General features: G+C 37.2%; 1 non-coding gene across 1 annotated transcript; it reads left to right on the forward strand.

Annotated features, from left to right (window-relative positions):
* The first annotated feature begins 9,222 nt into the window (after nt 1-9,222).
* Trnaa-agc (transfer RNA alanine (anticodon AGC)) lies at nt 9,223-9,295 on the forward strand. Its single transcript has one exon. It is a non-coding gene; the product is annotated as a tRNA-Ala (tRNA).
* Nucleotides 9,296-13,317: the final 4,022 nt, after the last annotated feature.

The following is a 13,317-nucleotide window of genomic DNA, read 5'->3' on the forward strand; positions in this document are numbered from 1 at the left end:
TTGTTAACTTCATGTAATAAGTGAAGTCACACAAGGAGAGTGAATAGAAGGAGAAGACAGAAGGGGAGTATGGAAACAAACACATCAACATTCCAGTTAGCTGAACCTGGAAGGCTGGAAGAGGGGTGGGTGGTCACAAAACAATAAGCCTCTGGATTCTGGGAAGAAGCAAATGGACATCCTTTCTAGATAAAAACATTTATGACAGACACTCTAATTGCACGATAATTTGTTGGACTGACCAATGAAGGGCAGCAGGAAAGGTGCCATGCTCCCCATTCTTAAAAAGTATAGGTAGGAGCAGAGGAGGTTTTCTGAACCCAAGGCTGCATCATTTGGAGATAGTTTGCCAAGCTAGGAAAGTCTTTCAATTGAATGGAGGGGTTATCAAGGAGAGTGATGAGTTTTGACTCTTGGCCAAATTCCTTCGGTGTTTGTAGGCAGCCTTCAGCTGTAGTGAAGAGAAATAAAAAAATGAGAGACCTGACAAAAACTTTCCCCAGAGCCACAGAAGTTGCTCGGGCTGGGAAAGTAGGTAGGAGAAAAGTCAGAGCCATTTTTATGGAAAAGAAACCTTTTGGAAGGTCAACAAGAAAGGAAGAAAGCCATGAGAAGACCATGGGAAAGGAGATGCTGGAGGTGGGAAAATTCCATTCCCTTCAGAATAGAACTGGCTTTGCCCTACAAGTCCCCGAGGTCAGAGTGTTTCACTGATGCCTCTCTCTGGGCCCCACCCACTGGCATCACAACCAGGGCCAGCAGGACTCACCACCCTGGTGGGATGACAAGGGTAGGGCTTGATTTTGCTCGTCCTCTCTTCTTGCACCCTGCACCCAGGGGGCAGGAGAGTTGCTGATACTCAAAGTGGTGAGAATTCTGTACAACAGACTTTGTTGTAAGTCATTTTGGCTAAACTGTGACAGCTTATCACAAATCCCTGATCATGGTTCTTAGAATGGATGGTCAAGCCTGATCGGAATGCAGTCCAAAGTGTGCAGGAGGGTCAGAGATTGAGGAAGAAGCCTCAGTCCCTGACACCCCCCCCACCCCACCCCAGGGAAAGAGGACCTAAGCAGATAGCTGGAAAGACTTACTGGAAATTCATCTACTGGAGGTAGCACTGTAGCTATGATTCTTTCTGCCTCTAGATGTCACTCTTGGACATCCAGAATCATTTCTGACTCCTCTGTGTTCCTCCCTCAAGATAGGGACTCGAAAACTTGTCCCTCAAGAGAAATGACAAACCCTAGTTAGTTAATCTTAGACATATCTGACCCCCAAAATAAAGGGCTTCGAATGTGGTAGTGGAGACAAATAACTGGTCTCTTTCTATGTTGGATATGTGATAAGAAAGGTAGTTAGAGGTTGGAAATAAGGTACAGTAATTGAATTATCTGCAAGAGACTCTGGGAGTCTCTGTCATACAATGAATTAGTTTGGGCCAGGAACTACCTCCTGCCCCCAACAGGAAATCCTGTAATTTCTCACTGGCCTCACAATGCCTAAAGTGCTAGGCAGTTGGGTTTCCCAGAAAACTCCTATAAACAGCTAACATATAAGTTGGCATTCCTTAGATGTCAAGTAATCTATGGTTGCCCCATTGATAAAATTCCTTACTTGCCCAATAAAAAAGAGACATGAGGAAGGAAGTGTCTCTTCACTTGAACTTAATTGTGTGTCCCACATGGTGTAGCTCTCTATGAGGTGGAAGAAGAATTGGAACACTGAAGTTCTTGGTTTGAGTCCTTGGCTTATCAGTGTCCCTCAGTACAGCTGATTACTTACCCATGCCATATGATATGGTAGAACTAACTTTTATCCACCTCACCACACTACAGAATACCAAAAAAAAAAAAAAACCAGAAGAACATAAAAACAAGAAATAAGTCGTATATCTAACAGAAAACCACAAATTGACCACCAGTAGAATTCTTCCCTAAACAGTGAACACCAGGAAAGGAAGAACAGCAACAAGATGCTGAGAGAAAATGTCTATCTCAGATTGTGTACCCAGAAGACATTCTAAGGGTAAGAGCAAAATTAATTTTCCTGAATAGAAATAGATGAGTGTGACACCAACTGATCTATACATAAGGAACATGTAAAAGTTGTACTTCAATAAGAAAAATAGCAGAAGGAAGGTCCAAAATCCAAGAAACCATGGTAAGGAAAGAAAGTGATCAACACAGATAGATCTAAAACATTATCTGAAAAAAGTGAGGATGATAATTGAAGGAGTGATGTCTATTCTGAGGGGCTTTTAAAAAGGCAAAACTAAAATATGGGACTCAGATGGCAAGCAAGGTGGCAGGAAACTGATAAGAGAGTTAAGTGTTCCAAAGACCATTTCCACAGGAGAATAAAGTCATCAACTTTAGACTTTAGTTTGTTTTTTTAAACACATATATTGCTGAGTATATGTAAGCATAAATAAAATCTTATATGAACTTCTTTCATAAGGGAAAAAGAAAGTATAAATTTTTAGAAGTAAAGCAAAAAGTGAAAATCTCTCCTCTGCCATTTATTCTCACCAGGAGGAATATTTTTCCAGGTGGTTTCAGGTGGTTTTATTGTTGTTACCATTATTTCAAATAATGTTACAATAGATATTGTTATACTTAGATGTACCAATTTGTGTGATTTTTTCAATAGAGCAGATTTCTAGAAATGTATCAAAGGATATATACAACTCTAATCTTGATGGGTACAGCCAAATTACTCTCAAATACACAGCCCTACAGCAATATATGAGAATGTCAATGTCCACCACCCTCCTCAACACTGGATATTATAGAGCTTGAAATTTTCCCATTTGATAAGCAAAAGTGATTTTTTAAAAATTTATCATTTTAAATTTCATTACCTTGTTAATGAAAACATCTACTTATAATTTTATCAGTAATGGGCTTTCTTTTGTGAATTGGCTGCACATGAATCTTTGTTATTTTAATAGTTTTGTAAGTGTTGTTTGAGTTGATTTTTTAAAGTTTTCTGGGGTACAATTGACATAAAGTTTACAACTTGATAATTTTGACATAGAAAATATTTGGGAAATCATCACCACAATCTACATAATAAACACACCCTTCACTCCAAAAGCGTTCATAATGATTCTTCATCATTCCATCCTTCTGTACCCTACCCTGACTCAAGGCTACCATTCATCTGCTTTCTGTTACTATAGATTAGTTTTTGTTTTTTAGAATTTCACATGAATGCATTCATGCACTATATAGTCACTTTTTGCTCTTTTTGTCTGTTTTTTATTTAGCATAATTATTTTGAGATTTATCCATGTTGTTGCTTTAAAGAGTTCTTTCTATATTATAAATATTAGTCCTTTTCTGTTATATATATTAGAAAGATATTGTCTGTAACTTATTTTGTAGGTAGTCTTTTTCATCACAAGAAATTAAAGTTTTTGTTGTGTTCTCTATTAGCACTTTGCTTTATGACCTGATCCTTATGTTTAGATTCATAATTAAAAAGCCTTCCTCTTTTCACAGTTATAAAAATAGTCAAGAACTTCCTAGCCCATTTTTTTCTTTTGCAGCGTTAACATTGAATCCAAAACCTCATGCATACTGAACAAGTGCTCTACTCCTGAGCAACATCCCCAGCTCTTTTAATTTTCTTTTGAGACAGGATCTTTCTAAGTTGCCCAGGCTGCTCTGGAACATGCAATCCTCCTGCCTCAGCCTCCTGAGTTCCTGGCACTTTTTTTAAATTGGCATTACATTAAATTTATAGGTAGAGTTAGGAGGAAATTTATGTCTTTTGAATGTCGACTCTCGTCATCCAGGACTATGTATTTCTTTATTTGTTCATATCTTCCTTTATGTCTTTCACTAAGGCTTTAGTTTTCTCTTGTTGTTGTTTTTAAATATTTTTATTTGTAGATGAACACAATATCTACATTTATTTATTTTTATGTGGTGCTGAGGATCAAACTCAGTGCCCTACATGTGCAAGGCCAGCACTCTACCACTGAGCTACAACCCAGCCCCTTAGTTTTCTTTTTTAATATAAGTTTTACCCATTATTTTTTAGTTTATTTGTGAGAATAAAAAGTTTGAGGTACTTATTATGAATGGTATTTTTTCTTTTTTATAAATTTTCTAATTGGATTATAATGTATATTTGTTTATTGCTGCTCTGGATTTTACAGGCATAAGCAATACTATATCAGTTCAATATAGTCAGTCCTTACTTTGCACAGTTCCAATATGCACAAATTTTAGTTACATGCTTTAGTTTAAAAAAAAGACACAAATTTGGTTTAAATTTCAGTTACATGGGATGTTAATTGTGTGTAACTGTATAAAGTCTGAAAATTAGTGCATAAAGAATAGATTAGCATCATGATTGGTGACCAATCACATTACTTCTTCAAAGTCTCAGTAACTAATCATTGTACATTTATTATTAAGTTCACCTATAGACAGCAGCATCGTTGTATTGCCTCCTTGCCTTCCTGATAATATCCCACATGATATTTTACAAAAATGGAATGCTCAAAAAAAGGAACTTGGACACCAAAAGTGAAAGAGTAGCAAAGAAATGAAAAACCATGAGGTTGGCAGTGAAATTTTAATCACCAGTCAATGGCGTTACAAAAGAAATAATGTGGACACTGCCACCATTCAAGAAACTCTAGACATGCATCCAGAGGAACTTCATGAAGGTGAATTTATGGACGTAAATAAGGAACGGATGATGAAGAAGATGAAGTTATCCCAGAAGTAGTGCACTGGCAAAAACCTTTTTCTTAAAGGTACACTTGTCATGGGCAAAGAGGTCTCTAAAGAAGGGTTCTAGGAGTTCCCAGAGAGAAGGAGGGACTCAACTCAGGACAAGGAGGGTCCTTAGTTTATGTGATGGAAAAGGATTTTAGTATGTTCCAGTCAGAAGCATAGACAGAGGTTTATTTAAGAAAATAGATGCACATTCAAGGGAGAATATGAACAATCTCAAGGCAGAGATGCTTTTGGGGATAAAGCCAGAAATACATATTCAAAGGAGAATGTGGGCCATCTCAAGAGTGAGAGGTGCATTCTGGGGGTTGCTGGCTCTTCTTTTAAAGGAAATTTGGTGAAGGGTGGGTATGGAAAGATATGTAGAAATGACATCAGTATGGTAATCTCAAAATGGTTTATGATGGTCAGTCAGTCAGTCTCAGGATCCCCAAACTGACATGATCCTCAGTGTCTGATCAGTAGTACCACTGAAAATTCTCCTAAATTATCTGTTTCTCAATATATTATATCTCTTAATCAATTTATTGGAGGTTTAATTTACCATAAATATGTCGATTTTCAGATTTCCCAGGAATTTAGGAATGATGGACCTAGAAAAGTATGTGGAACTTCTGAATTAAAGTCTTTTTTTTTCCTTGTCCTTCCTTTATGTCTCCTTTCTACCTATTTTTATTTCTTCTAATCTAAACCTTGCACTCGGATACTTCACAGCATTGAAAGCACAAAAGGTGAAAGTCAATAGCATTTTTACACAGCAGTAACAGTATAAAATATAATTTAAAAGAAATTGTTGCCAAAGTAGCAATACCAATAAAATAAGTTTCCAGCAATAAATCTTACAGGAAATAAGCAAGGATTTTAAGAAACCATGAGCTCATCTAAAAATAAATACCTTTGTGAAAACATTGAGCTATTTGGCGGATCTGCAGCCACCTGGAAGTAATACTCACAAAACCCTCAAGATCATTTGCAGGAAGGAGCATCTAGAGGTGTGAAAACAGGGTGCTGAGAAGGTCTAATATAAATCTGGGTTTCAGTCTCACCAGGGAAGCCCCAACCAGGCACTGCTCCTCTTTCATAATACTTACCTCACACAACTATGGCCCATTAGGGAAGTGGAATGATAGCTGAAAAGTCTACTGCTGGCTTCTTCCTAGGCAGTATTCTGTGATGTCTTGGGAATGCCTTCCTGCCTCCTAACCCCCTTGATACACAATTACCATTTTCATCCTTTATCTATTTTGTTCTCAAAGACAAGTGATGTCAGACATGGAGTATTGTTTCAGTTGTGGATTTGTTGAAGGTATTTCACACGTACTTACACTTGCATGCTGTCATTTGTTATCAGACCAGCAGCAAAGGGCAAAGATGTAGTAAGTACCATTCTCACACTCAATTCCTGTTCCCAGCACAAGCCAGAACCCTAGAGAGGAAACAGATAAGTCAAAGTTCTCAGGTAGAAACAAACTTATTTATTTATTTATACATACATACACACATACATACAAGGGATTTAACACAGAGGTGCTTTACCACTGAGCTACATCCCCAGCCTGTTTCATTTTTTATTTTGAGACAGAGTCTCACTAAGTTGCTTAGGCTGACTTTGAACTTGCAATCCACCTGCCTCAGCCTCACATGTAATTTAACTCTTTCCTTGGTTTGTTCGTTTTGGTGTTTCATATTATATACAGTAACTCTCAAGCTTCACACAAATGACCTCTACTCTTGTCCTACTGGATCATCTCAAACCCTTATGAGAAGAGTTCTTCCTTATGGAGAAAAAAATGGATAGTAAAAAAGAGTGCTAAGAAAGAAATGTAAAGAAGTGAAAACATGTAAATATAAAAAATACATCAAATTGCCAGGCAGCGGCTTGGGAGGCTGAGACAGTTCAAAGCCAGCCTCAGCAACTGCGAAGCACTAAGCAACTCACTGAGACCCTGTCTCTAAATAAAATACAAAATAGGGCTGGGATGTGGCTCAGTGGTTGAGCATCCCTGAGTTCAATCCCTAATACCAAAAAAAAAAAAAAAAAAAAAAATGTAGGTATCAGAAGTGGAAAGGCATTCTATTAAAATAGCAGCCAAGAATTCTTTTTTAAAGAAACAGATATAGAGGTTGGAAAATTAATGATGGCAATTACAAATCTACACACGTGTACAAAATCATCACTTCTCTTTATTTAAAAAATCTATTCTAAATATAACTTAAGCCCTGATTCCCATACCTTAGTTGACATTTTAATCTCAGTCTTATTGGAACCCCCCACCCTCTTCCATACTCATTCCATGAAATATGCTAAGGAAGTTACAAAATAGCATGTGTAGAACTGCCTGTCTTCTAGTCTACCCTGGTTACTAGTGACATCTCTATTGTCCTTGATGGACTGTTGAAGGACTCTTTTATTTCTCTGGACTTTAGAATTTCTGCCAAAGCTAGGTGATCATATAGCCAATCTGCCTCTGAAGTTCTGTTATCTTCCCTGAACCAATCTTACAATCCTAATATCTGTTGACCTCCAAATTCTTCCCAGACTTTGAAAAATACACCTTCCCTTCTCTCTGTGTTCTCAAAATCATTCTCTTCTCTTTATTTCTTCCTAATTTAACCCCCTCAAGGATTTCAGACTTTTGGAAAACAAATGTCACAAGTTTCCTACACACTGGGCTGGGGATGTGGCTCAAGTGGTAGCGTGCTCGCCTGGCATGAATGCGGCCCGGGTTCCATCCTCAGCACCACATACCAACAAAGATGTTGTGTCCGCCGAAAACTAAAAAATAAATATTAAAAAATTCTCTCTCTCTCTTAAAAAAAAAGTTTCCTACACAGAAAAAAAGAGCATATGGAGCCTGACTACCTTCTTAGAAGTGTGGGATTGGGAAAAACTCTGAGAAAAATTAGAAATTATTATGTCAAAAATTATCATTTTTGCATTGAAGTAAAAAAAAAACCTTGCATAAACTCAGCCAGGCTCAGCACAATGATTAGGCTACAGACAGATCATACAGGACTGGGTGCTTATACTTCCCAAACTAAAGAACAGGGCAGTATGAGTGAAGGCTTTGGTTGAAAATTCCCTGATTCCAGGGCTAGCAATGCAATAACCTCAGCAAGTGAGACTGGCCAATCCCAATTCAATAACCAAGCACTGTTAATGGCACCCAGCAATAACTCATTATTAGCCACTATCTATAATGAAGGTCCATGGCTCAAAAATATAGTAAACTCTGAAAACTGAAAGCTTTTTGACAATTTGGAAGCAATATCTAGCCCAATCTGACTTGAAGCTATTTATATTCTTTATTTTTCTTATATTTTGTGAGTAGTTTTATGTCTTGCTAGAGGAAGGTCAATATGTTTGGTAATAAGGTATTGTCCCAGACTTGCTGGGGATGTTAAATGTATGGTTTATATGCCATATTTTCTTCACAAAATCAGAATATTTATGAATTCCAAAAGACTTAACCATAAGATTTTGGGGAAGTGATTCTGGAACCATACTTTGACTTTACTGGCTCATGTATATAACAACTGTTCCAGATTCTCTCCGTAAGTCACTATTTCCAATGACAGGGAAATATAACATCCAAGCAGAAGGTGCAGGGTAATCACTCTTGAGGTTAATTAACTTGGAGGCTTGGTCTCTCCTAAGAGCAATCAGGAAGTAATGAATTATGAGGAGAGGTAGAATATGTCTGGTGCTTTCTGACTTTCTGTATGGTGTCTTAAACCTGTTGGCCAAGGAAACAATAAATTCAGGATAGAGGTAGCTCTCTGCTGGATGGGTTTTAACTTAGGGAACTAAAAGGAAAGCTGAGGATCTCTTCTGAGATGTAAGTGAGGAGTAGGAAAGGAAAGGGAGTTTGCAATTGTTATCACACAGCTTTGGCTTATTAGCAGAAAGTAATCTTTAAGGCCAGGCATGGTAGCACATGACTGTAATCCCAGCAGCTTGGTAGGCTGAGGCAGGAGGATTGCAACTTCAAAGCCAGACTCAGAAATTTAGTGAGGTCCTAAGCAACTTATCAAGATCCTGTGTCAAAATAAAAAATAAAAAGGGCCAGGGATGTGGCTCAGAGTTTAAGCACCCCTGGATTCAATCCTTGATACAAAAAAAAAAAAGTAATCTTTCAGAGCTTATCCTGGAACATAAATCTAGGTCCTGCTGCTTACCAAAGGGTTTTTCAGGGAAGAGACCACACACTTTATTAGATACTGGTTGTAAATGAAGAAGAAATATACATTTTGAAAAAAGAAAGCAGTGAAGAAAATGGAATAGTGATGCACTTCAATCAGAAATGGTTTATTTCTTTATATGAGAAGACCAGAGCTAATACTCAGAGAGGAAATGCTCCAAGAGGTAAAGTTGCAGACAAGAATCCAAGAAAATCCAGAGGAAAAGGACTTACACATGCAAGTCCTTGCAGCTATTTCACAATGTGAAAAGACATCTGGGGGGGGCTGTGGTTGTGGCTCAGTGGTAGAGCACTTGCCTAGCATGCATGAGGCACTGGGTTCGATCCCCAGCACCACATTAAAAAAAAAAAAGACTAAATAAATGATAAGACATCTGGGGGGTTATTTTCACAGTTTGGGGAAGCGCCTATAATGTTAAGACATTATTTTATAGAAAAGTTTTAATGCAAGCTAGTTCAGATGTTTCAGTGAACAAAGAAGGTAGAAACGAGTAAACAAGTATTATTTAAAGCCATGTATGAAACATAGCATGTATGAAACATACTTATCTTGGAGATATTCAGCATGTTTCTTATGTAATACCTTTACTGTGAGCTTTTTAAGAAATTCACCACAGGAGTTGCCAGAGTCTTTCATCACCATTTGCCACCGGGAAATCTATCTGTAAACCATATATATTGGAGTAATATTTGTTCCATGGTGCACATCCTCATGAAGGAGGCTGAGGAAGTGGTGTAATTGCTATAGCCTTATTTATTTTATAGACCAGAGTATGATCTAAGTAATGGTGCCAATTTTCTATCCAGGACGCAAATGTAATAGTCATACTTCTACCTCAATACCTCTCCAGAGGCCCATTGGAAGGTTTCCAGTACAAGCTGTAGAAGGGGCCCTTGACCTATTTTCACATGCTGCTGGCTCTCATCTGACATTACTTCCAGCATCTTGATAATTGTCTTCACTTTCAGTTTGACTGTTTTCTCACTTTTTCTTGGCTGCCTCCTGAGAATACCTTCTGTTCACCCTTGGTCTGTATTTTATTCCTTGGCTTTGGAATATCATCCATCTTACTTTCCTGGTTCTCATCCAGGATCATCTCTGACTAGATTCAGTATATCTCATCCACTTGGCCCTCTTCCTGAGAGATTCTGTGCTATTTTTTTCTCTCTGATTAGCCTCTTTTTTCCACACTACACTACCTTATCCAGTCTCCTCTTGATTATTTGCATATTTAGAGATCAGAGATTTCCAAATATGTAAATTCTGCATAATACCCAACAGAAAATTAATCGCTTATAGACATTTAATTACTCATTGAATATTTGTCAAATTGGATATCAAACTAGTTTTCACACTGTTTACAACCAGTTGCACTCCTGAAAATACACTTAGTGAGTCAGGATCATGATTTTTTTTTTTTTTTTTTACAAAATGAAGTAGAATGGGATAGAATGGAAAATATCAGAATGCATCATGCAATAGAATTGTTTTGTGAAACTTGTGTCTCACAAAAGTCGGGAGTCATAGCATAAAAATATTAATATTATAGGTTAGGGTTAAAAACTTTTGAATGCTATAAATTAAATTCCAAAGTGGGTTAGGTAGATGAACTAGACATTTGTGGTCTTTTTTACATGTAGCTCCTTTTTCAGCCATATTTCTAGCAACAGAACTACTCTATTTTATGCTTCTTGGATAGCAATTACCCCGCCCCAAACCCAACTCCCAGGCCTTGTCATTTAAGAGCTCCAAGTCCTAGCCATAGTGATTGACTGAGGAAGAGATGTGTGACATAAGCCAGTCCAATCAGTGACCTGTCTGGTGTGTGTGTGTGTGTGTGTGTGTGTGTGTATGTGTGTGTGTGCGTGTGTGTGTGCATTTGTGCCCCAGTATTAGACACAAGCTTTTCTTTCCCCTGGAGTTGCTAAATTGATAGAATATTAAAGCTATCAATGGACATATTGAAAAGACTTGGAGAGAGGGGCAGGGATATATCACTGGTCCCAAGTGTTACCCCTGAACTTTCTATTACTTGAGGCAATGCATTTCATTTTTGGCTTAAAGTAGTTTAAACTGGATTTTTTTTTACCTTCACAACTAAAAGAATCCTGGCCAATATAAAAAAGTGCAGATTGAGAATTGGGGAAATCTGTATTTAGGCCTAACAATGTCACACTGGATGTATGACTCTTGGAAAATCTCAAAAGCTCTATAGCTTTAAGCTTTATGCTCATGGAAATAAGAGAAATAGACCAAATTGGTAATTCATATCAGCATCCTCTGTGGAGTTTTAAAAAATACAAGTGCTTGAGCTCCATACTAGATTTTCTGAATCAAAATATATAGGAGTATAGCTCAGGTAGGCACTTGTAATTTGTAAGATGATCTTAGATGATTCTGATGAATAACCAAGGTAGAGAGCACTGAACTAGAGTAGATATTTCTGCCCCAATATTTAGTGATCTGTGAGTCCTTAGAGACTAAAAAGTCTGATTGAATTATTAGCAGTTAACATAGTAACAAATATAGAATTTGGGCTCACTCTGTTTTTGTTGACTGTCTTAAGATAAATGATGTAATGTAAATGGTAATAATGACTAATAAATATGTACTATCACTATTCCTAGTTAATTAGCCTTATAGAAAAGTAACACTGATACATTTATTAAAATCTCTTAGTGCATTCATAAAATGATCTGCCATCATTACAAATCTCTCTTTTTTCCTGAAAAAATAGGAGTTCAAGGGGAATAGTGTAAATAGTTAAAGAAAAAAATGTACAAGTAAGTTAGATGATTAAATTTGCTTTGTGTCATTACAAAGATTTCTGGTATCCAGAAGTGTCATATTTCCTATGTCAGAGCACAAATGTAAATTAGACATGTTAGACAAGTGATAATGCAAAGCCTTTGGTGATCTTTCTTAAGTTATTTTCTCTTGCCCCCAAATTTCATTCTGTATAAGAAAATAAATATTTCTGTCATTAATAAAAAAACTCCATAGACATAAGTCTCATTACTCTTACAGACTTGTGTCTATTTTCCTCTTTAATATGCTTCAAGATAATTTGTTAGTCTGTTCATTGTTTTTCACAGGAATTTTAACAAGACAGGTGGGCTTGAAATCTTTTGTCTAGGAGACTGGTATCCTTATGCTTCTCTCACTCCTTCCCTTTGGTGGAAAATGCAGTGAGTGAGATATGGCGTAGCTGTAGCCTTGTATACACAGACATCAAGGGCACATACCTATTAGTTAGTGTCCTGGGGTCTCCAGGGCTGTGGCCATAGAGGGGAGAAGAAGGTATAAGAAGATATAGTGTCTATTCTTAAATGACTGATGAAGATCTTTGGGAGGGGAGAGTAGGATGCATTGGGGATAATGAAGTAAGCAAAATAGGAGAAGAAAATACAAAACATTTTTGTACCTAAGGAAATAACTATTTTTGAAATATTAGGGTAACTTGTCAGCCTTGAATATTTTTTTGCCCCAGATTCCGAGGAAACCAGGGTGAGTAATTACAGGCAGTAACTGTCATTGTCAAGATAGTTCTGTAATTAGAGAAACACAAAATATGTCTCACTTAGAGGCATCTCAAATAGAGCTGCTGACGCAGCCATCACTTAGAAAAGGTTAATAAAGTCAGAATAGTCAGACGATGGTGAAGCTAAAGACAGTAGCAAACATCCATGATAGGAGGATATTCTGTCTCCTTTAAAGCACAAGATCTTTAAAAGAAAATCTAGGAAAAAACATCTGGAAGGAGAAATTGTTCTGAATTCTGCAGTAACACGGATGGGGTGGGCGGAGAGGAAAACCCTAACCAAGGCCCCATGTATTCACTAGTCACATTTCTTTTTTTTTTTTTTTTAAATATTTTTAAGACATTGATGGGTCTTTATTTTGTTCATTTATTTATATGTGCTCCTGAGAATTGAACCCAGAGCCTCACACATGCTAAGCAAGCCCTCTACCACTGAGTCACATCCCCAGCTCTATAAAATCCTATTTACTTTCTTAAGGGAATAAAAATACTTTTGGCAGGGAGAAGCAAGATTCTTTCTTTGGACCCATAATACAGTTAGAATGAATTTTCACTCATTTGGAGATCTTATGAAATGGTTTAAGCAAGGCAGCTCGCTGTCTAAGCAGTCAATGTTTTAGTAAGGGTGGAGTAAAAATCTTCACAACCTCACAGTTTGAAAAAACAGGGAACTTTTCCTCCATTAAAGCACGTAGAAAGCAAATGCATATGAGTTAAGGTGCTACTTGGAAAGATATAATAATCATTTATTTTATAAATAAAAGTAGTGGATGCAACTGCCTTCAGGCATCTGGTCCAGATGTTTGGGTGCCCATATAA

Source organism: Ictidomys tridecemlineatus, chromosome 2 (assembly GCF_052094955.1).
Source record: "Ictidomys tridecemlineatus isolate mIctTri1 chromosome 2, mIctTri1.hap1, whole genome shotgun sequence".
In the NCBI taxonomy this organism is placed as follows: Eukaryota; Metazoa; Chordata; class Mammalia; order Rodentia; family Sciuridae; genus Ictidomys; species Ictidomys tridecemlineatus.